This window comes from Aotus nancymaae, unplaced genomic scaffold, assembly GCF_030222135.1.
Source record: "Aotus nancymaae isolate 86718 unplaced genomic scaffold, 86718_ANA_hifiasm-v0.15.2.pri h1tg000058l, whole genome shotgun sequence".
In the NCBI taxonomy this organism is placed as follows: Eukaryota; Metazoa; Chordata; class Mammalia; order Primates; family Aotidae; genus Aotus; species Aotus nancymaae.
In genome coordinates this window covers 6,841,462-6,863,292 of record NW_026988472.1, presented here as the reverse complement: position 1 = coordinate 6,863,292, position 21,831 = coordinate 6,841,462, and the positions used below count along the sequence as shown (strand labels likewise).

Below are 21,831 nucleotides of genomic sequence, written 5' to 3'. Positions count from 1 at the left end.
CTCAGCTTACTGCAACCTCCACCTCCCAGGTTCAAGCAATTCTCCTGCCTCAGCCTCCCGAGTAGCTGGGACTACAGACATGCGCCACCACGCCCAGCTAATTTTTGTATTTTTAGTAGAGACGGGGTTTCACCATGTTGGCCAGGATAGTCCCGATCTCTTGACCTCATGATCTTCCTGCCTCGGCCTCCCAAAGTGCTGGGATTACAGGCGTGAGCCACCGCACCCAGCCCTTAGGGGAATTTTCTAATATTAAACTGCTCTTGCATTTCTGGGATTAAACTCAACATTTTTATGTTGTATTAAATCTTACCTTATTCATTCTGGATGTGGTTTGCTAATAAATTGTTTAGGATTTTTGCATCTTTAGCCATCTGTACTTGAATGGTTAAGGTTATAGTGATCTCATCCAATAAATACATGAGTTTTCTAGGAATTGGTCCAAGTCATCTAGGTTTTCAAATTAATTATATTCTCTTATTTTAAAAGTTTTGCTGTATCTTTTATGTTGTTCATGTTATTTGTGCCTTTTCTATTTTGTGGGGTTTTTTTTGTTAGTCCCTCCAAAGATTTTTTTTTTAGGCCGGGCATGGTGGCTCACGCCTGTAATCCCAGCACTTTGGGAGGCCAAGTCAGGTGGGTCATCAGGTCAAGAGATCAAGACCATCGTGGCCAACATGGTGAAACCCCGTCTCTACTAAAAATACAAAAATTAGCTGGGCGTGGTGGCACATGCCTGTAGTCCCAGCTACTCAGGAGGCTGAGGCAGGAGAATCGCTTGAACCCGAGAAGTGGAGGTTGCAGTGAGCTGAGATCACACCACTCCCTGCAGTCTGGCCTGGTGACAGAGCAAGGCTCTGTCTCAAAAAAAAAAAAAAAAAGCAAAGATTTTTTTTTTTTTTTTAGCAATTGGCCTTGAAAGCTTACAATATATATTTAACCTAAATTCCAAAGTTAAACCTACTCCCCACCCAAACAATTCACAGACTTTATAAATCTTTAATGTCTCCCAATTTACATATTATTATGTCTACTGTTTTTGTCCTCCCTTATTAAGGACTACACTAACAATATCATTATTTTATGCAGACATTGCTTGCTTAGATTTAAATACTCATTTACCTTTTATTTGCCCACCTTTCTTCTTTTACCTCAACTATGGTGATTTTTCTTCTTCTTGAAATATATACAGAACTTTAGAAAATCCTTTAGTGTAGATCACTTAATTGGAAAGTCTTAGTCTGTGTTTATCTATAAATGCCTTTTTTTCCTTTTATTCTTCTTAAGATAGGTTTGATAGGTACCCAGTTCTAAAGTACCTTTTTAGAAGGATATTAAACACTGACACTAAGAGGACGTTATGACACTCTTGTCTGGTTTCCATGATTACTGTTGCAAAGTCTACTGTTACTCTAATTGTTTTTTTGTAGGTGTTCTTTTTCTCTGGCTGCTCTGAAGGTCCTTTGATTATTGCATGACTCTAAGATCTCTTTAGTTGGTGTTGTCTTGCAAATGTTCCTTTTTATAGCTTCCTAATCTTGCTTCATGAATGCATTGTTTTCTTCTTTTATTCTTGTGGCTCTGATGACATTATATAATAATGTCTTTTTTTAAAGTGTTCTTTTCCCTGCATTTTTTTTTTTTGGAGGCTCACTCTATCACCCAGGCTGGAGTGCAGTGGCACAATCTCAGCTCACTTCAACCTCCACCTCCTGGGTTTAAGTGATTCTTCTGCCTCACCCTCCATGTAGCTGGAACTACAGGCGCCTGCCGTCACATCCAGCTAATTTTTATATTTTTAGTAGAGACAGGGTTTCGCCATGTCAGTCAGGCTGGTCTCAAACTCCTGGCCTCAAATGATCCACACCCCTTGGCCTCCCAAAGTGCTGGGGTTACAGGCATGAGCCACCACGCCCATCCCTACATAATTTTTGTTTCCAGACATATGTATTTGGTTGTCAGCAGCAGTGAGAAACTCACTGACACCAGATTTGGCCAAAGGCACCAGAGATAACACATGCATGACATATTCTAAAGCCTTAGAATTTGTATGAATGGTGGGCAGGGGGCCCCTCTACTGTGTGCAAACATGGGTCGGTGCCACAATTCTGTCACTTGCGAGTATGATAGTGCAGTAGACTCGAGCCAGACTGCCTGGATTCAAATCCCAGAGCTGGTCAAGTCACTTGACCTCAATCTTCTGTAGTTTCTTTTGTAAAAATGGGGATAGTGGTGTTATAGCTCTTTTAGAATTTGTCTAGCAGGCTTTCTGGGTTTTGCCATAAAGCCCCCTTAAAAAAATAAATAAAACAAAAATGGGGATAGTAGTAATATGCACTTCATAGGATTATTGAGGGTATTAAATGAGTTAGCCTACATAAAGTATTTAGAATAATACACAGCATGTAGTAAGCACTGTTTATGTGTTTGCTATTACTACCATTGTTACTTTTGCAATGAGGGGATTGAAGGAAGAAGAGCTTCTATGGTGCAATGTGGAAAAGAATATATCCTGCCCTGTGTATTCCTCTAATATCTTGGAAACAAAAGCCATCCACAAAAAAGCACAAAGTCAGGAATTTGAAGGGGTTATTTGGGCCCTTAGAGTGTGAGCTATCAAGTAGGCAGTCAGAATGGGATAGAATTCTTCAGTGGGAAGAATTGGATATTTCCTTTTTGGAGCAGAGCAGTGCCATATGGGGGAGCAGTGACAGAGGGGGTAATCTAGGGTCAGGGGATTTCCTAAGCAGTTAATAATGCTTTTGTCTTAGGAACTAACCTGTCAGGTACTGAGAGGTTTTGAAGATAGCTCTTCAGGTTGGGGACACGCCTTTGTTAAGGGGCAAGACTGCTGCCAGGGGTTGATTCACATTCTCAGCGGTAGGATTGACCACATAAAAAATGCTTTCAAATCTTTGTTCTAAATTTTCTTTGGCCCTCCCTAGGTTTGGGGAAAGTCTCAGCCTCAGTAACCATCCCAGACACAGTCCAGAGGATATGAGCAGGCGGAGTGGGTCATATGGAAAACAGGTGCGTGGTGGGGAGGCAAATTTGAGGAGCCATTAGTATTAAAATGGAAAGCTCAAGAGATACAAAAATTCTAAACAAAAATTTATCAAATCAAATCCAATAATGTATTAAAAGGATAATGTATCATAACAAAATGGAATGGAATTTATCCTAGGAATGCAGGATTGGCTTGACATTAAAAAATCAATCATGCTCATAGGCGGGTATTGAACAATGAGAACACATGGACACAGGGAGGGGAGCATCACACACTGGGGTCTGTTGGGAGGGGGACTAGGGGAGAGGCAGTGGGGGGTGGGGAGGTTAGGGAGGGATAATATGGGAAGAAGTACCAGATATAGGTTAACGGGGGGATGGAGGCAACAAACCACCTTGCCATGTATGTACCTATGCAATAATCCTGCATGATCTGCATATGTACCCCAGAACCTAAAGTACAATTTAAAAAAACAATCGTGTAATTCAATGTATTAACAAACCAAAAAAGAAAATCCATGTGATTATTGCAGTAAATGCAGAAAAAGCATTTGACAACATCTAACATCTATTCTTGATTTTAAAAAACAAACACCTCTTGGCAAACTAGAAATAGAAAGGAACTTTTTCAATCTGATACAGGGCATCTGCAAAATAACCCACAGCTAACATTATATTTAGTGATAAAAACTGAGTGCTTTCCCCCCAAGATCAGAAACAAAACAGAGATGTCCACTCTCACCACTTCTATTCAACATTATACTGAAGGTTCTAGGCAGTGCAGTCAGGCAAGAAAAAGAAGCAAAAGGCATCCAAATTGGAAAGGAAGAAGTAAAACTGTATTTACAGACAATGTGATCAGCTATGTAGAAAATCCGACTGTGTCCACCAAAAATAAAACCCTACTAGAACTAATAAGTGAGTTCAGCAAGTTGCAGGTTATAAGATCAATATACAACAATTAGTTGTATATCTACATACTAACAATGAACAGTTGGATACAGAAAATTTTAAAATACCATTTACAGTAACGTCTAAAAATGTGACTTAGGAATAAATCTGACAAAAGATGTGGAAGACCTGTACACTTACATTGCTGAAAGAAAGAGGAGTAAAATTAATGAAAAACATTCATGCATTGGAAAACTTAGTGTTGTTATAATGTCAGTTCTCCCCAAATTGATCTATAGTTTAAATGTAATTCCTATTAAAATCTCAGCAGTCTTTTTGAAGAAATTGATAAACCGATCCTAAAATTCATATGGAAAGGCACTACAGAGCCTGGTATGCTGTGTAAAAACCCTGGGTAGGGTCCAGCCTTCCCACAGGATTAGGATTATCAGTGGAGCCCATATAGAGAGGAAAAACGGTAGCAGGGCCTCCAGTTGCAAACAGGTCTACAGAGGATATGAACAAGCAATTTCCTGAAGTGGAAAACCCAAAAAGCTAACAGGCGTAATAAAAGATGTTCACATGTATTAACAGAAAAGTCTAAAATAAAACTACAATGAGATTTCACTTTAGATCTCACAGACAGACAAAATTTTAAAAAGCTCAATCATGCCAACTCCTTTAGTGGGGATATGGGAACATAGGGATCCTCATACATTGAGAGTAGGGACTTTGGCAGCCATTCCAGAGATGAATGTGGCAGTTCGTAGTCAAATTCACTATCCCCATGGGCCCTTCAAAGAAATTCTCACACAGGTCCATAAAGGGTCATGTAGGAAAGTGTTCGTTATGATGTGGTTTGCAACAGTGGAATGTTGAAGGCATGTTGCATGTCCATCACCAGGGGATTACACAGGGAAATAGTGACAGGTGCACTCCAAAGAGGACCTCTTAACCTTTAGGCCAGTGAGTTAGATGTACATAGGGCAACACGATGATCTTCGACACGTAGTACTGAGTGGAGAAGAATGAACCATATAACAATACTACTCACAAATTATGAATATATGCACATTCACACCAAATATACACCTTACGGAAATGCACACAAAAGGATATAAGTTAAACACATTTGAAAAATGCCTATGTTGGGGAGTTGGGAGGAATGGGAGCATGGATGACAGGGAATAAAACAAGAAGGCGGTGGAATTGCCAGGCACAGTGGCTCACCCCTGTAATCCCAGCACTTCAGGAGGCCGAGGCAGGCAGATCACTTGAGCCTAGGAGTTCAAGACCAGCCTGAGCAACATAGCGAGACCTCATCTCTACAAAAAATACAAAATTAGCCAAGCATGGTGGTATGTGCTTGTGGTCCCAGCTACCAGGGAGGCTGAGGGGGGGCGGTTTCTTGAGCCCAGGAGTCTGAGACTGCAGCGAGCCAAGATTGCACCACTGCACTCCAGCCTGAGTGACAGAGTGAGACCCTGTTTCAAAAAAAAAAGAAAAAGAAAAGAAAGGGAGAGGAGAAGAAATAGCAGAAAGTGTCTATTCCCTTGGCCTAGTCACCTACTCCTCATGGCATTCATCCTTTAGAGCCTGCTCTTCACTGAGGAGGAAACAGCCACACCTACACTCTGTTAACCTGAGGCCAGAATGCCCAGATGAGTCTGGCTCAGATGGTCTGTACTTGGCTGGTTTTGCGTATGTGCTGCTGCAGCTCCTGCACACCCTCCCACCAGCACTGCAGCTGCCTGGAGCAGGTGTGGACATGCATTTCACCCCACAGAAGTTGCCTGCTGTGATCTACTATTGAGGGTGGGGGCTGGTTACAGAGATTGGAAGCAAAGAGTCAGAGCAAGCCACTTCCCATCAAACCATGTGGTAACCAGACAACTAATTTCTGGTTTGCACAATAGCCCTGCCGGTGCCCTGATTGTGCTGAGACGTGGGTGTATTTTCCTGGTCTCATTCAGAACCTTACCCTCTGACTTCCGCAGAAGCAGCTCTTGTAAACCCTTAGGGAAAATGAAGCCAGACTCACTGTGACTGAGAAATTCTCTTCAGCTTATGCTCTCCTGGGACTCAACTAATTGTACCAATACTGCCTTTTCTCATAACCAGCTAGGTGCGTGCTTGCCATTCAGTTTTCAAAACAAAACAATACCTTGTTCAGTGATACATACATGGGAGGTGAAGTTTTCTCAAAAGCAGGCCAGGCGTGGTGGCTCACACCTGTAATCCCAGCACTTTGGGAGGCTGAGGCGGGTGGATCACCTGAGGTCAGGAGTTCAAGACTAGCCTGGCTAACATGGTGAAACCCTGTCTCTACTAAAAATACAAAAATTAGCCAGATGTGGTGGTGTGTGCCTTTAACGTCAGCTACTTGGGAGACTGAGGCAGGAGAATCCTTTGAACCCAGGAAGTGGAGGTTGCTGTGAGCTGAGATCGAGCCACTGCACTCCAGCCTGGGCAACAAGAATGAAACTCCGTCTCAAAAAAAAAAAAAAAATTTCACAAAAATTGAGGAAATGAAAGTCAAAGTAGTGGTTTCTTCCGGGCAAGAGAAGGAGGTGAGGGATCCACAGGAGGCTTCTCAGACACTATAATGTTCTAGTTCTCAAGCCAGCTGGTGGGTAGTTGGGTGTTTTTTTACATGTCTTTAAACAGTACATGGAAGTTTTCAAAATCTTTCTCTATGTTCAATACATTTAAAAGTTTGAAAAGAACACAAAGAGATTTCAAACCTAATTACATTTGCACTTATCAGAACACAGAATCAAAGAGAATGACAAAAATCACATTGGAATATCTGCCTGTGATGGGGTGGGTGTTAGAAATGGGAGTAAGGAATGAAGATATAGTGGAATAAATAAGTGAATAAGTAAATAAAAAGATATGCATTTTATTGGTCAAAGATAGCAATGTAACATGACCAGTGGAGTATAGCTTCCTCCACCTTCTGCACCTGAGATTCAAAGGAAAAATAAATATTGAACATGATCAAGAAACCTGATCCTACTAAATCTGATTGATCCAAAACCAACAGGTACAAACTTAAATCACCTGAGTACCCAAAAGATTGTTATAATCAACTAAGTCATTGCCACAGTAAGTTTTCTGAGGTGAAAGATTTTGAAGGCTCCTTCAGAAGTTGGTCATTTCTCCAAAGTTTTTTTAAGATTGCTTCCCAACATTCCTGAAGGATTTCAAATGTGGCCCTTGGCTCATTAACCCATTTAACAGTAAAACTCAAAAGCCAGTGGAGAAAGCAGCGGACTGAACTCATGTCCCTACAGGAGCAAAAGACCAAACCTTCATACCTTAGAAGTACAGTCCCATGTTGAACCATGTCTTGGAAATTGCCTTTGTAGCTTCAACACAAACAAAAACCTGGGTGTTGGAAAAATGTGTGCTTGATTTAATTTCACCCATCCTGAGACTAGAAAAAAATCATGGGGGTTATATTGAGTCCGCCCTTGGCCAAAGTAAATCACAGGTGCCTTGGTCACCCCTAGCCACACTCTCTCTCCTTTTATCACCCAATCCTAGTGTCCCTATCTCCACTGATGGGCAAATGGATATTTCCCCTCAACACTGAGGCCACCTATTCTACCTTATCTCTGCACTCAGGTTGCCTCACCAGATCTGCTGTGGGCTGCAGTTATAGTTGAGATCATGTCAATTAGCTCTTATGAAATGAAGCTAATTTCACCATAGGATGCTTCATTGAGGTATGTGCCGTCCTACCTAACCTTGTATGTCTACGGACATATCAGGTAGACATATTTCTTGCAAACTAAACATAGTAATGTACTGCAGGCCAGTTGGACTCTAACCAGACCTCCCCATGCCGTTTGTATCACTCTGGTCTGACCTACAATAGCTGACTTGATGGGTTGAGCCCCTGCAGAAGTCCTAGCCAACTAGTGGACAGCTGGCCTTAATAAAGGAGGGCAGCTGCTTAGGGTGCTCCCATTAAAATCAAAATCACACAGTACCTATTGCCATCTTCTTGCCCCAGTGTCCACTTTCTATACTGGCAGAAAAGAGAAATGAGCCTATCATCAATGTTCTCCTCAAACTGGGTGTCTTAATGCCAACCCAGAGTCTGTAATCACTTGAACCCAGGAGGTGGAGATTGATACAACAGCCCTATCCTCCTAGTAAGAAAGTCAGCAAAATTTATTTCTAAGAGCAGATGGATCTACTATCATGATTAGGACCCATACCACATTAGTGAACCTATGTCACCCCTGTTCATCCCAGACTTCTGAACCTACCATAATCCTCTCTGTGAATCCAGTTCAGGCTTCTTTGGGTTTGTTGGCCTGACCAACACTATTTCTCTGTCTCAGGACACTCCAATTCCCCAAAACTCTGTTTTTACCCACCACCAGCAACAGATAGTTTGTTTCTTTTTGTCTGTTTGTTTGAGATGGAGTTGTCACTCTTGGCGCCCAGGCTAGAGTGTAATGGCATGATCTCAGCTCACCACAACCTCTACCTCCTGCATTCAAGCGATTCTTCTGCCTCAGCCTCCCAAGCAGCTGGGATTACAGGTGCACATCACCATGCCTGGCTAATTTTTGTATTTTTACTAGAAATGGGGTTTCACCATGTTGGTCAGGCTGGTCTTGAACTCTTGACCTCAGGTGATCTGCCTGCCTCAGCCTCCCAAAGTGCTGGGATTACAGGTGTGAACCACTGTGTCCAGCCTTGTTTGGTTTTTGGGTTTTTTTTTTTTTTTTCTTTTTCGTTTTGAGGCAGGGTGTCACTCTGTCGCTCAGGCTGGAGTGCAGTGGCATGATCATGGCTCAGTGCAGCCTCAAAACTCCTGGGCTCAAGGGATCTTCCCACCTCAGCCTCGTGAGTATCTGGGATTACAGGCAACAGCCACCACACCCGGCTGATTTTTTTTTTTTTTTTTTTTAGCAGAAATGAGGTCTTGCTATGTTGCCCAGACTGGTGTCTAGCTCCTGAGCTCAAGCAGTCCCCCCACCTTTGCCTCCCAAAGTGTTGGAATTACAGACGTGAACCACTGCACCTGGCTAACAACAGATAATTTGGACTATCCCTTCCCAAGTTACATTGATTCTTCCCACCCTGGGCAGACTGACTATCAGAATGTATCTCAACCTTCATGACACTACCCTCAAGGAAATCTGAGCTTGTAGGGCATTAGTTGGTTTACTCACAGTGTCTGAGGCTACTGAGTCCTGAGTCCTGGTGACAGAACACCCTTCATTTACTTAGGGAACTGGATCATAGCAGCCTCAGGGCTTCTCAAACCGTGGGTCAACTCACAGAGCAGTGTTCAGGCCCCACTCTCTCTAAGGGAAACAGACAGTGTTCTGATAGTTCTCAGTATGTTGCAGTGTCACCTGAGAGCAGTAAATCTCTCAACTCATCAAACCCAATGTCTTCTTTTTTTTTTTTTTTTTTTTGAGACGGAGTCTCACTCTGTTGCCCATGGAATGCAATGGTGCAATCTCAGCTCACCAAAACCTCCTCCTCCCGGGTTCAAGCAATTCTCCTGCTACAGCCTCCCAAGTAGCTGGGATTGCAGGCATGCACGACCATGCCTGGCTAATTCTGTATTTTTTTAGTAGAGACAGGGTTTCTCCATGTTGGTCATGCTGGTCTCGAACTCCCAACTGCCAAGGCGGGTAATCCGCCCGCCTTGGCCTCCCAAAGTGCTGGGATTACAGGTGTGCGCCACCGCACCCAGCCCCAATGGAATTCAGTAGTAATGGAACCCACTTACACACATAGTTTTTAAAAATCAAGATAGTATACTAACTTCAACATAAAAGGAATATATCAAGTGCCTTTTTTCTCTATCAGTTAAGATAATCTTACAATTTTTCTCCTTTAGACCAATTATATGGTGAATCACAGTAGTGTGTGTGTATATATGTGTGTGTGTGTATATATATACATATATTTTTTTTTTTTGAGACAAGGTCTTGCTCTTGCCCAAGCTGGAATACAGTCGCACAATCTTGGATCCTTGCAGCTTCAACCTCCCAGGCTCAAGTGATCCTCCTGGCTCAGCCTCCTTAGTAGCTGGGACCCCAAGTGTGCACCACTACACCTGACTGATTTTTTATTTTTAGTAGAGACATCTCACTGTGTTGGCCAGGCTGGTCTCAAACTCCTGGGCTCCAGCAATCCTTCTGCCTCAGCCTTCCAAATTGTTTGGATTATAGATGTGAGCCCCCACACCCAGCCACATTAGTATACTATTGATGTTGAACCACAACATCTCTTTTTTTGTTTTTAAAGAAACAAGGTCTTGCTCTATCACCCAGGCTAGAGCAGCTAGGACTACAGGTGCCTGGCACCTCACCTGGCTAATTTTTGTTTTTGTAGAGACGGGGGTCTCGCTAGGTTGCCCAGTCTGATCTTGAACTCCTGGCTTCAAGTGATCCTCCTGCACTGGCCTCCTAAAGTGCTGGGATTACTGATGTGAGCCACAGCACGTAGCATGAACCATAACATTCTTGCATTCCTGGGGTAAACTCCACTGGGTCATAATCTGCATTTTTGGATACACTGTTAGTGTCTGTTAGCTAACTCTGGAGGGGAGATTTTTGTTTCATAAGTGGCCCTAGGATTATCTTTTCTTGGGTTTTCTTATCCAGTTTTATAATTTAGGGTATACTAACCTCAAAAAATGGAATAAATAGATTTTACTCTTGTTATTATGCATAAGATTGGAATTAACTATTCCTTGAAAGTTTGCTACAGCACATCTACAAAACCTACTGGGTTTTTAGGGGAAGACAGTTCTTTGACTACCATTTTTATTTGTTTAGTGCTCAATGGACTATTCAAGACTTCTCTTTTTGTGCCATTTTTAGCATGGTGTATTTTTCTAAGAATGTATCATTTATTTTCATCTAGGTTTTTAAATTCATTGGCATGCCATTTATAATTCTTTTAAAAAATCTATGTTTCCCTAGTTGTTGCCCCCTTATCATTCTATATCTTGGTTTTTTGATTTTTTTTTTTTCTTGGTCACTCTGGTCAGAAGTCTCTCTCTCTTATTAGTCTTTTCAAATAATCAACTTTGGTTTGCTTAATTTTTACTGTTGTCTTTTGTTTTCTATTTTATTTCTCCCTTATCATTTCTTTCTTGTTTCTTTGAATTTAGAAATATAAACAATGTGTCATTGGCACAGAAACAGAAAACTAGACCAATACAACAGCATAGATACAGACACGTGTATATCAAAGAACCTAATGTATAACAAATCAAGGGAGAAAGGACAGTTTTTAGTTAAAGGTGTTGAGAAAACTGGCTCATGACAGAGAACATTAAAACTGGATCCTTTCCTCATGACATGTACAAAAATGGATTCTAGGGGCCAGGCACAATGGCTCAATGCCTGTAATCCCAGTACTTTGGGAGACAAAGGCAGGCAGATCACTTGAGATCAGGAGTTCGAGACTAGCCTGGCCAACATGGTGAAACACCATGTCTACTAAAAATACAAAAAATTAGATGGGTGTGGTGGCGTGTGCCTATAGTCCCAGCTACTCAGGAGGCTGAGGCAGAAGAATCGCTTGAACTCAAGAGGCAGAGATTGCAGTGAGCCAAGATTGTGCCACTGCCCTCCACGCTGAGTGACAGAGCAAGACTCTGTCTCAAAAAAAAAAAAACCAAAAACAGGATTCTAGGTAGATTGAGGACTAGACCTAAATGTGGAAATAAAACTGTAATGTTAATAGAAATTGTAGGGAGATGTCTTTGTGACCTAGGGGCTTGGACAAAACCTCAAGACTTATCCATATGCTGAAGAGATGATTAGATTATAGCAAAATTAAGGATTTGTGCTCAATGAAAGATGCTATGGACAAAAGTAAGAAATAATGTGCAGATTGGGAGAGGATATTTGCAATGTATAAACCAACAAGGGATTTGATACCTAGAATATACAAAGACTTCCTGTGAATCAGCAAGAAGGTTGGGTGTAGTGATTTACACCTGTAATCCCAGCACTTTGGGAGGCTGAAGCAGGAGGATTGCTTGAGGCCAGCAGTTTGAGACCAACCAGACAACACAACATGACCCAGTCTCTAGAAAAAAAAAATTTTTTTTAATTACCTGGTTGTGGTAGCATGCACCTGTCATCCTAGCTACTTGGGAGGCTGAGGTGGGAGGATCACGTGAGCCCAGGAGGTTGAGGTTACAGTGAGCTGTGGTCATGCCACTGCACTTAAGCATGGATGACAAAGCAAGACTCTGTCTCTAAAAAAGCAAAACAAAACCAAAGAAGGAGGAGGAGGAAGAGGAAGGGGAAGGATGAAAGAAGTAAGAAAGAAGATAGCAACGCCAATAGAAAATTAGCCAAAGCATACAATAGGCAATTTGCAGAGGAAGAAATTTGAAAAGCCAGCAGTATATGATGAGGTGTTCAAGATCATTGCAAATCTGAGGAATTAAAATAACATGAGATGTCACTTTATATCTATCAGCCCAATGAATTTAAGAAGCAGGATAATGCCAGGTGGTGGTGGTGGTGTAAGGACCTACAAACCCTCCTGTGTGGCTGATGGGAGTGTGGACTAGGGCAGTCATTCTAAAGAGCTGTCTGGGAGTACCTTGTCAAATTAGATTTATGCATTTACTGGGCCAGGCGTGGTGGCTCACACCTGTAATCCCAGCGCTTTGGTAGCCCGAGGTGGGTGGATCCCCTCAGGTCAGTCAGGAATTCCAGACCAGCCTGGCCATCATAGCGAAATCCTGTCTCTACCAAAAATACAAAAATTAGCTGGATGCGGTGGCGCACACCAGTAATCCCAGCTACTACAGAGGCTGAGGCAGGAGAATCGCTTGAGCCCAGGAGGTGGAGGTTGCAGTGAGCCGAGATCACACCACTGCCCTCTAGCCTGGGTAACAGAGTGAGACTTGTTCCAAAAAGAAAAGGATATGCATTCACTGTATGATCCAACAGTTCTGTACCTGGGTACAGTAAATCGCAGAGAAGTACACAGGTGCATAAGGGGCCATATGCAGGGTTGTTCATCACAGCATTAAGCACAGAAAGGCCAAAAATGAAATGTATGTGCCTCCAAATTAGCAGTTTCCAAGGGCAAAAAAAGCACAAGCCTTCTCTCATTAAAGTGGAGTTTCCTAGCCTGTGTACCCAGGTACCATACGGGGCTGCATTTCAGTTTCAGAGGTGAGAGTTATCAATAGTTGTAATTTTAAAAATAATGATAAATGTTTTTAAAGTATCTCTAACAAACATTTGCAACTGTGTTTTTCCAGTTTAAAAATATTTTGAAGGCCAGGTGTTGTGGCTCATGCCCGTAATCCCAGCACTTAGAGAGGCTGAGGCAGGTTGATCACTTGAGGTCAGGAGTTCAAGACCAGCCTGACCAACATGGTGAAACCCCGTCTCTACTAAAAATACAAAATTAGCCAGATGTAGTAGTGCACACCTGTAATCCCAGCTACTCAGGAGGCTGAGGCAGGAGAATTGCTTGAACCCAGGAGGCAGAGGTTGTGGTGAGCCGAGATCTCACCATTGCAGTCCAGCCTGGGCAACAAGAGCGAAACTCCATCTCAAAAATAAAGTAAAATAAATTAAATTATTTTAAAATTATATTTGAACAGTGTGGTGTTTCACACAGTTCCCTTTTTGAACGTCTCTGTCCAAGTGATGGTTATGCTGACGCAAAAGATACAGTGTGTGGATCCCACTACCAGAGAGGAGCCATGTGGGGGCTGCAGTATACAGCACTTCTCTGACCTTCTCTGGGAATCATTCAACTTAACCTGATTTTTGCCTTTCTCCTGCTCATCAGGATACTTTGTTGGTGTGCATATGTGTAGTATTTAAATACTTATTTGATTAAATCTGCTCTTTTCACAATTTTTTTTGGTAACATGGAAGTTATATCTTCATTATGAGAATCAGCATCTATTATTAGGTGCTGCTTTAAAGGAATATAACTGATTTTATTTTCTTAGTTGGTACTTCCCCCATTCTCTCTTTTACCTCCCCTCCCTTCCTCTTTCCTCCTTTTTTCTTTCTCTCTGTTCCTCATTCTTTCTTGCTCTCACTCTCCCTCCCCAGTTTCTCCTTCTCTCACTTTCTCTGTATTATTGGATTTTTTTTTTTAATGGCATCACTTTTATTTTTCCTTACATAATGATGTGTTGCTGGGGCCTAATGTTCTCACATAATAGTAGAAAACCAAAATTTGTTGTCATCTCTTTAAAGAATTGAGAATTCTTTACAAAAGAATCTTGCATAAATTAAAAGGATGAATACATTTACAGGTGTAAATGCAAACCACTTCCAACTCAAGGCAAGTAACAGCCCACAGTGTTCTTGCAGGAAAACATCAGCTAAGAAAGGAAACTGAGTCCTACAGCTTGGACTTTTCCAACCCTGACAGAACGGCAGGACAGAAACAACTGGTTCAGAAGCCCTTGCCAGCCTCTAAAGAAATCCCAGAACGCTCAGCCCTGACACATTAATACCCTGCACAGATCGGAAACTGCTGGCCATGCAGACTTACCACGCCACAGACTTGTCTTCCACAAGCGTGTTCTTACCTCAGCCATGAAGTAACCAAGCCACATGTACTAAAGATTGAAATCAAAGATATGTACAGGGTATTAAACACATACCAAGGGGAACAGTTAACTTGAATAGAAAGTCAAAATCAGCAACAAGTCTATAATCTAGTGCTGATATCAGATACAAGCTTCAAGGACATTTCTTTTTGAAGGCTTATTCCAGTTTCATGAGGCTAGAATGAAGTGTATGCATTTGCCATGGGCAAATTTATACACCTGAATTAACCCATGCAGCAAATGCTGCACATTTGCTTGCAGTCTATTTAGAAAGATTTGCAGTGGATGCTGGAGGGGTCCAACTTGTTATACACCCGCTTGCTAATCCACATCTGTTGGAAGGTGGACAGTGAGGCCAGGATGGAAGTGCCGATCCACACCAAGTACTTGTGCTCTGGGGGTGTGATGATCTTGATTTTCATGGTGCTGGATGCCAGGGCAGTGACCTCCTTCTGCATCCTGTCAGCGATGCCAGGGTACATGGTGGTGCCTCCATACAGCACCGTGTTGGCGTACAGGTCTTCGCAGATGTCCACATCACACTTCATATTGGAGTTGAAGGTGGTCTTGTGGATGCTGCAGGATTCCATGCCTAAGAAGGAAGGCTGGAACAGCACCTCCAGACATCAGAACTGCTTGTTGCCAGTGGTGATGACCTGACCTGGCTGTCAGGCAGCTCGTAGCTCTTCTCCAGGGAGGAGATGGATGTGGCGGTGGCTGTCTCCTGCTCGAAGTCCAAGGTGACTTAGCACAGCATCTCCTTGATGTCACACACAATCTCCTGCTCGGCCGTGGTGGTGAAGCTGTAGTGGAGCTCGGTGAGGATCTTCATGAGGTAGTTGGTCAGGTTCTGGCCAGACACGGGATGGCGTGGGGGAGGATGTGGCCCTTGTAGGTGGGCACCATGTGGGTGATCCCGTCTCCAGAGTCTATGACAGTGCCAGTGGTGTGCCCAAAGGGACAGCACAGCCTGGATGTGGCTGGGGTGTTGAAGGTCTCAAACGTGATCTGAGTCATCGTGTCTCTGTTGGCCTTGGGGTTCAGGAGGACCTCAGTCAGCAGCACCAGGTGCTCCTCCGGGGCCACAAGCAGCTCATCGTAGAAGGTGTGATGCCAGATCTTCTCCATGTTGTCCCAGATGGTGATGATGTGTGCTCATTGGGGTACTTCAGGGTTAGGATATCGTGCTTGCTCTGGGCCTCATTGCCCATGTAGGAGTCCTTCTGGCCCATGCCCACCATCACACCCTGGTGCCGGGGGTACCTTCCCATGGAGGGGAACATGGTTGGGGGGGCATTGTCCCCAGCAAAGTCAGCTTTGCACATGCCAGAGCCATTGTCAATGACGAGCGCGGCAATCTTTTCTGTTGTGACTGGTGGAGGAGCGGGACAGCAGAGCAGCAGGAGGACATGGTGTGTGGGCTGGTGGCAGCAAGTAAGTGTATTTTTGGATGTTGAAGTTAACAGTTGCCAAATACTGATTTTTGATAGAAATTCATTCTGAATTATTTCCTTTTAGGAAAAAAGTAAGAAAATATGTAACAGTGGACTTAATTAAATTGATTCCTTGGCTGGGTGGCCATGCCTGTAATCTCAGCACTTTGGGAGGCCGAGGCAGATGGATCACTTGAGGCTGGGAGTTCAAGACCAGTCTGGGCAACATGGCAAAACTCTTGTCTCTACTAGAAATACAAAAATTAGCCAGGTGTGGTGGTGCGTACCTGTAGTCCCAGCTACTCAGGAGGCTGAGGCATGAGAATTGCTTGAACCTGTGAGGCAGAGATTGCAGTGAGCCAAGATTGCGCCTCTGCACTCCACTCCTGGGTGACAGAGCGAGACTCTGTCTCAAAAAAAAAAAAAGAAAGAAAAGAAAAAAAATATATATAGTTCTTTACTAAAAACACAAAAATTAGCAGGGCATGGTGGTACATACCTGTAATCCCAGCTACTCGGGAGTCAGAGGCAGGAGAATAGCTTGAACCCAGGAGGTGGAGGTTGCAGTCAGCCTAGATTGTACCACTACACTCCAGCCTGTGTGACAGAGTGAGATTCTGTCTCAAAAGAAAAGAAAAAAATAATATGTACATACATGAGTGTAGGTAATATTTTGTTCGTGAATTTTTATTAACCACCAGAGAATATTTACTATACCTGGGTTTTTTCTTTAAAGAAAACTGTTTTTATTCTGAAATAAGTAAACCATTTTACATATATCAGCCAGTGTTCCTTACATAATTTATTTCATGTAATTTTCATCTTTCTCGTGTGAGATAGTTACTATTTAATCTTTCCCATGTAAATCTCAGTTCAGCCACTTAGTGGATCCAAATCTCCAAGCGGCTGCCTTAGTCTCTATCCTATTGATCTCTTAGTCTCTTTATGTCTCAGGTACTTTTAATCCATACTGTACAGTAAGGTAAATTTATAGATTTCAAGATCTATACATTCTATAGATCTATAGGTGAATTTAGCCTGGCGCAGTGGCTCACTCCTGTAATCCCAACACTTTGAGAGGCTGAGGCAGGCAGATCATGAGGTCAGGAATTTGAGGCCAGCCTGGCTAACATAGTGAAACCCCATCTCTACTAAAAATACCAAAAAAAAAAAAAAAAAAAAAAAAAAAAAACCGGGCATGATGACATGCACCTGTAGTCCTAGCTACTCAGGAGGCTGAGGCAGGGGAATTGCTTGAACCCAGGAAGCGGAGGTTGCAGTGAGCCGAGATCACGCCACTGCACTCCAGCCTGAGTTACAGAACGAGACTCCATCTCCAAAAAAAAAAAAAAAAATACAGGTGAATTTGTAGATTTCAGGATTATACCTGGGTTTTTGAAAAAATGTTTCAATGCAATTTATTTTAAAGCACTCAATGCATTTAAAATTTATTTTTAAATGTATTAAAATTTAAATTGAGGGGATGAGGGGAAGGTTAATAAAAATAAAATTTAAATTGAGTTTTTAACATTTAAAATTAATTTTTCTATTTAGTAGAGACTACTGAGTCTGTGTTGCCAGAACTAGTATTGAACTCCTAGCCTCAAGAGATCCTCCCACCTCAGCCTCCCAAAGTGCTGGGATATAGGTATGAGCCACCATGCCTTGCCAAAATTAATTTTTGAGCCCAACACAGTGGCCCACACCTGTAGTCCCAGGTACTCAGGAGGCTGAGGCAAGAGGATTGCTTGAGCCTAGGGGTTTAAGAATGTCGTGTACGATGATTGTGCCTAAGAATAGCCATTGTAATCAAGCCCAGGCAATATAACTAGATCCCATCTCTAAATAATAATTTTTTTAGAACTTAATATGTAAATAGATTTAATGTATATTTATACAAATATTTATTTTCAAATCTGCATTAGGGTTCTCCAGGGAAACAGAATCATAGGAGGGGTGTGTGTGTGTGTGTGTGTGTGTGTGTGTGTGTGTGTGTGTAGAGAGAGAGAAAGGTTCATTGTAGGAAGTTGGCTCACATGATTGTGTAGGTTGACAAGTCCCAATATCTGCAAGTTGAGTTATCAGGATGAAGACCCAGGAGTTACCAGTGTTGTAGTTCAGTTCAAAGGGTGGCAGACTCAAGACCCAGGAAGAGCCAATGCTTCAGTTTAAGTCTAAAGGGAAAAAAAAGTTGATGTTCTAGTTTGAAGGCAGTCAGGCAGGAGAATTCACTGTTACTTTGGGGAGAGTAATCCTTTTTGTTCTATTCAGGCCTTCAACTGATTGGGTGAGGCCCACCCACATCAGGGAGGGCAATCTGCTTTACTCAGTCTACAAATTTAAATGTTCCTATCACCCAGTAACATACCCAAAGAAACCCCAGAGTAATGTTTGACCAAATATCTGGGCACCCCAAGACCCAGTCAGGTTGACACATAAAATTAATCATCACAAATCCATGCCTTGTGAACTTGGCACCCATACACACCTCCTGAAACCGTATGTAATCTTTGAATGAAGACCATAACTAGGTCATAATTCCACTTAACATGATACAACTATTCTGCCTACAACCAAAAACGCACTCACCATTTCCCCAGAAAAAGAGGTAAAGTTTTTCACTGATGTTTACTTTTTTCTTTGATATCCTGTAACTTAAATAGTATGATGTAAAGTTAACAATTCTTAAATACTATTATTTAAAACCAGTACATCTTATGTTACATAATAAGGGGATAAGAGGGAAGAAAACAAAAGTATTTGATACATACACACAAATACATTCATAACAAAATAAGGAGGAAATACGACAATTGCAGCCCTTGTTTCTGTAACTGGTCACATGATAACTGATATTTATAGCTACTACCCATTTCATATTCTGTTTGCCTTCAGCAAGCAACTCGGCTAGTCACAGTTCTTTACTGGTAGGGTAACCCAGACCTTCATTTCTGTAGAATCTGGGCCATCAGTCCTGCCTGGATTGGGTTGTTGTTGTTTTCCATTGACCTTAATCATAAGGGATGGTAACACTAAGATTTTCTAGAGGATTTCCTGTATTCTAGAATGCTCTTCCTTCCCTCCATTGTGGAGTAGTAGTCCAGTTTTCCCTTGGTAGACAAAATCAATCACTCCAGCCAACACCACAACTCCCTTCTTTGCCTTAACCTCTAGCTCAGTGGAATCATGTCTCCTGGTGGAAGCATTCCTCCCTTTGGAACTGAAACCCCTAGGCTAGCAGACCATAAGGTCTCTGTAACAACAGGAGAAATTTTGCTAGTGGGTCACTAGGGGTGATAGTGACCCATTGATTTCTACCCATTGATTCAAGGATCTATGAATCCTGGCTGTGGGAGAAATAGTACCATATATTAGATACAGATTCAGAGTCTATACAGACTTCTGGAGAATCTTACCCTAGCCCTGCAAGGTATTGTAACCTAGTTGGCACTGTAACTAAGTCTTCCAAAGGCCATTTCACCATTCTTTCAAGCCAGCTATTTCAGGATGGTGGGGAACATGGTGAGAGCAGTGAATTCCGTGAGATTGGGCCCATTGCTGTACTTCTTTGGCTGTAAAGTTCCTTAACCAGAAGCGATGCTGTATTTAATACCATGATGGTGGATAAGGAATTCTGTAAGACCATGGATGATAGTTTAGGCAGAAGCTTTGTGTGCATGGAAGGCAAACCAGTATCTAGATTGTCTGTTTCAGTAAGGACAAAACACTACTACTTCCCTGATGGAAGCAATCCAAAGTAATCAACCAGGTAGCTGACAGATCTCCCCAGGAACGATGCCATATTGGAGACTCAGTGATAGTCTCTGCTGCTGGTAGATGAGACACTCAGCAGTGGTCAGAGTCAGGTCAGCTTTCATGAGTGGGAGTCCATGTTGCTGAGCCCATGCATAACCTCCATCCCTGGCACCATGGCCACTTTGTTCATGAATCCATTGGGCAGTGAGGAGGTAGCTGGGGAAAGAAGCTAACTGGTATCCACAGAAACGATTATTCTGTCCACTTGATTATTAAAATCCTCCTCTGCTGAGGTCACTTTTGGTGAGGATTCACATGGGACATAAATATCTTCACTTTTCTAAACCCATCTAAGGAATCCTATCCATATACCTTTTCCCCATATTTCCTTGTCACTAATTTTCCAACATATTCCTCCCAAGTTCCTGACCATCTAACCAAACCATTCGTCACCCCCCGCATATCCATATATGATTGCATATCTGTCCATTTCTCCTTTCAAGCAAAGAACAACTAGGTGCACTGCTTGGGAGTTCTACCCACTGGGAGGATTTCCTTTCACTGTCCTTCAGGGACGTCCTAGGATGGGGTTATAGTGCTGCAGCTCTCCACTTTGGGGTGGTGCCTACATATCATGCAGAACCATCTGTAAACCAGGCCCGAGTCTTCATCTGTCAGCTGACTGTAGGGAACGCCCCATGAGGCCACAGGTGCAGGCTAGGGGAGAGAAGACAGTGTATCAGGAGTGGAGACCATGAGCATTTGGGCCACTTCTTCATGTAGCTTGTGTCTTCAAGGCCTGCTCAGGCCCCATCACATATTTATCGCTTCCATTTGGTGATGGAGCACTCGTGTGCACACCCAACTTTATGGCTTGGTGGGTCAGGTAACACCCAGATCATGATGGGCAGTTCAGGTCATGTGGTAACTTGGTGGCTTATGGTCAAATGTCGTTTCTGCTAAAACCCAGTAGCAGATCAAGAGCTGTTCTCAATAGGAGAGTGGTTATCTGTAGGGGATGGCAAGTCTTTGCTCTAAAATCCTAAGGGCCTGAGCTTTGGTTCACCTGTGGGGGCCTGCCAAGAGCTCCAAATAACATCCCTAAATGCCACTGTCATTTCAAGCACCCCTGCCATTGGATCTGCTGGATCATATGGCCTAAGTGGCAGAGCAGCTTGCAGAGGAGCCTGGACCTGTTTCAGAACCTTCTCTTATTCTGGACCCCACTCAAAACTAGCAGTTTTTCAGGTCACTTCATAAAGGGGCCAGGGTAACAGAGCCATATGAGGAATATGTTGCCTCCAAAATCCAAGGAGGATCTATGTAATAGTCTGTTCTCATGCTGCTCATAAAGACATACCCGAGACTGGGTAATTTATAAAGGAAAGAGATTTAATTGACTCACAGTTCCACATGGCTGGGGAGGCCTCACAATCATAGTGGAAAGTGAATGAAAAGCAAAGTCATGTCTTACATAGAGGCAGGCAAGAGAGTTTGTGCAGGGAAACTCCCGTTTATAAAACCATCAGATCAGGTCTGGACATAGTGACTCACGCCTGTAATCCCAGTACTTTAGGAGGCTGAGGCGGTAGGATCACGACGTCAGGCGTTCGTGACCAGCATGACCAACATGGTGAAACCCCATCTCTACTTAAAAAAGAAAATACAAAAATTTGGCAGGCATGGTGGCATGCGTCTGTAATCCTAGCTACTTGGCAGGCTGAGGCAGAGAATCACTTGAACTTGGGAGGCGGAGGTTGCAGTGAGCTGAGATTTCACCACTGCACTCCATTCTGGATGACAGAGCGAGACTCTTTCTCAAAAAAACAAACAAACAAAAACCATCTGATCTTGTGAGACTTATTCACTACTACGGGAACAGTATGAGGGAAACTACTCCCATGATTCAATTATCTCCACCTGGCCCCACTCTTGACACATGGGGATGATTACAATTCAAGGTGAGATTTGTGTGGGGACACAGCCAAACCATATCTCCCTACTAGGTGTTGTGCCTCATTTTTTTGTTTTAGGAGAGGCCAGAAGAAACACCCTTCATTTTAAAAGGAATATTTCTGACCAGGCGCAGTGGCTCATGCCTGTAATCTTAGCACTTTGGAAGGCCGAGGCAGGCAGATCACTTGACCTTAG

At 42.8% G+C, this 21,831-nt stretch overlaps 1 long non-coding RNA gene and 1 other non-coding gene across 5 annotated transcripts in view; both read left to right on the top strand.

Annotated features, from left to right (window-relative positions):
• Positions 1–21,831, top strand: part of LOC105734468 (uncharacterized) — an 81,989-nt gene that overhangs the window by 35,929 nt on the left and 24,229 nt on the right. For all 4 annotated transcript variants that reach the window (XR_010338149.1, XR_010338148.1, XR_010338147.1 and 1 more), the window contains one exon: positions 2,946–3,030. This is a non-coding gene — a long non-coding RNA (uncharacterized LOC105734468). The remainder of the gene's footprint in view (positions 1–2,945; positions 3,031–21,831) is intronic.
• On the top strand, positions 2,231–2,292 carry LOC135269982 (U7 small nuclear RNA). Its single transcript, XR_010338212.1, has one exon. It is a non-coding gene; the product is annotated as a U7 small nuclear RNA (small nuclear RNA).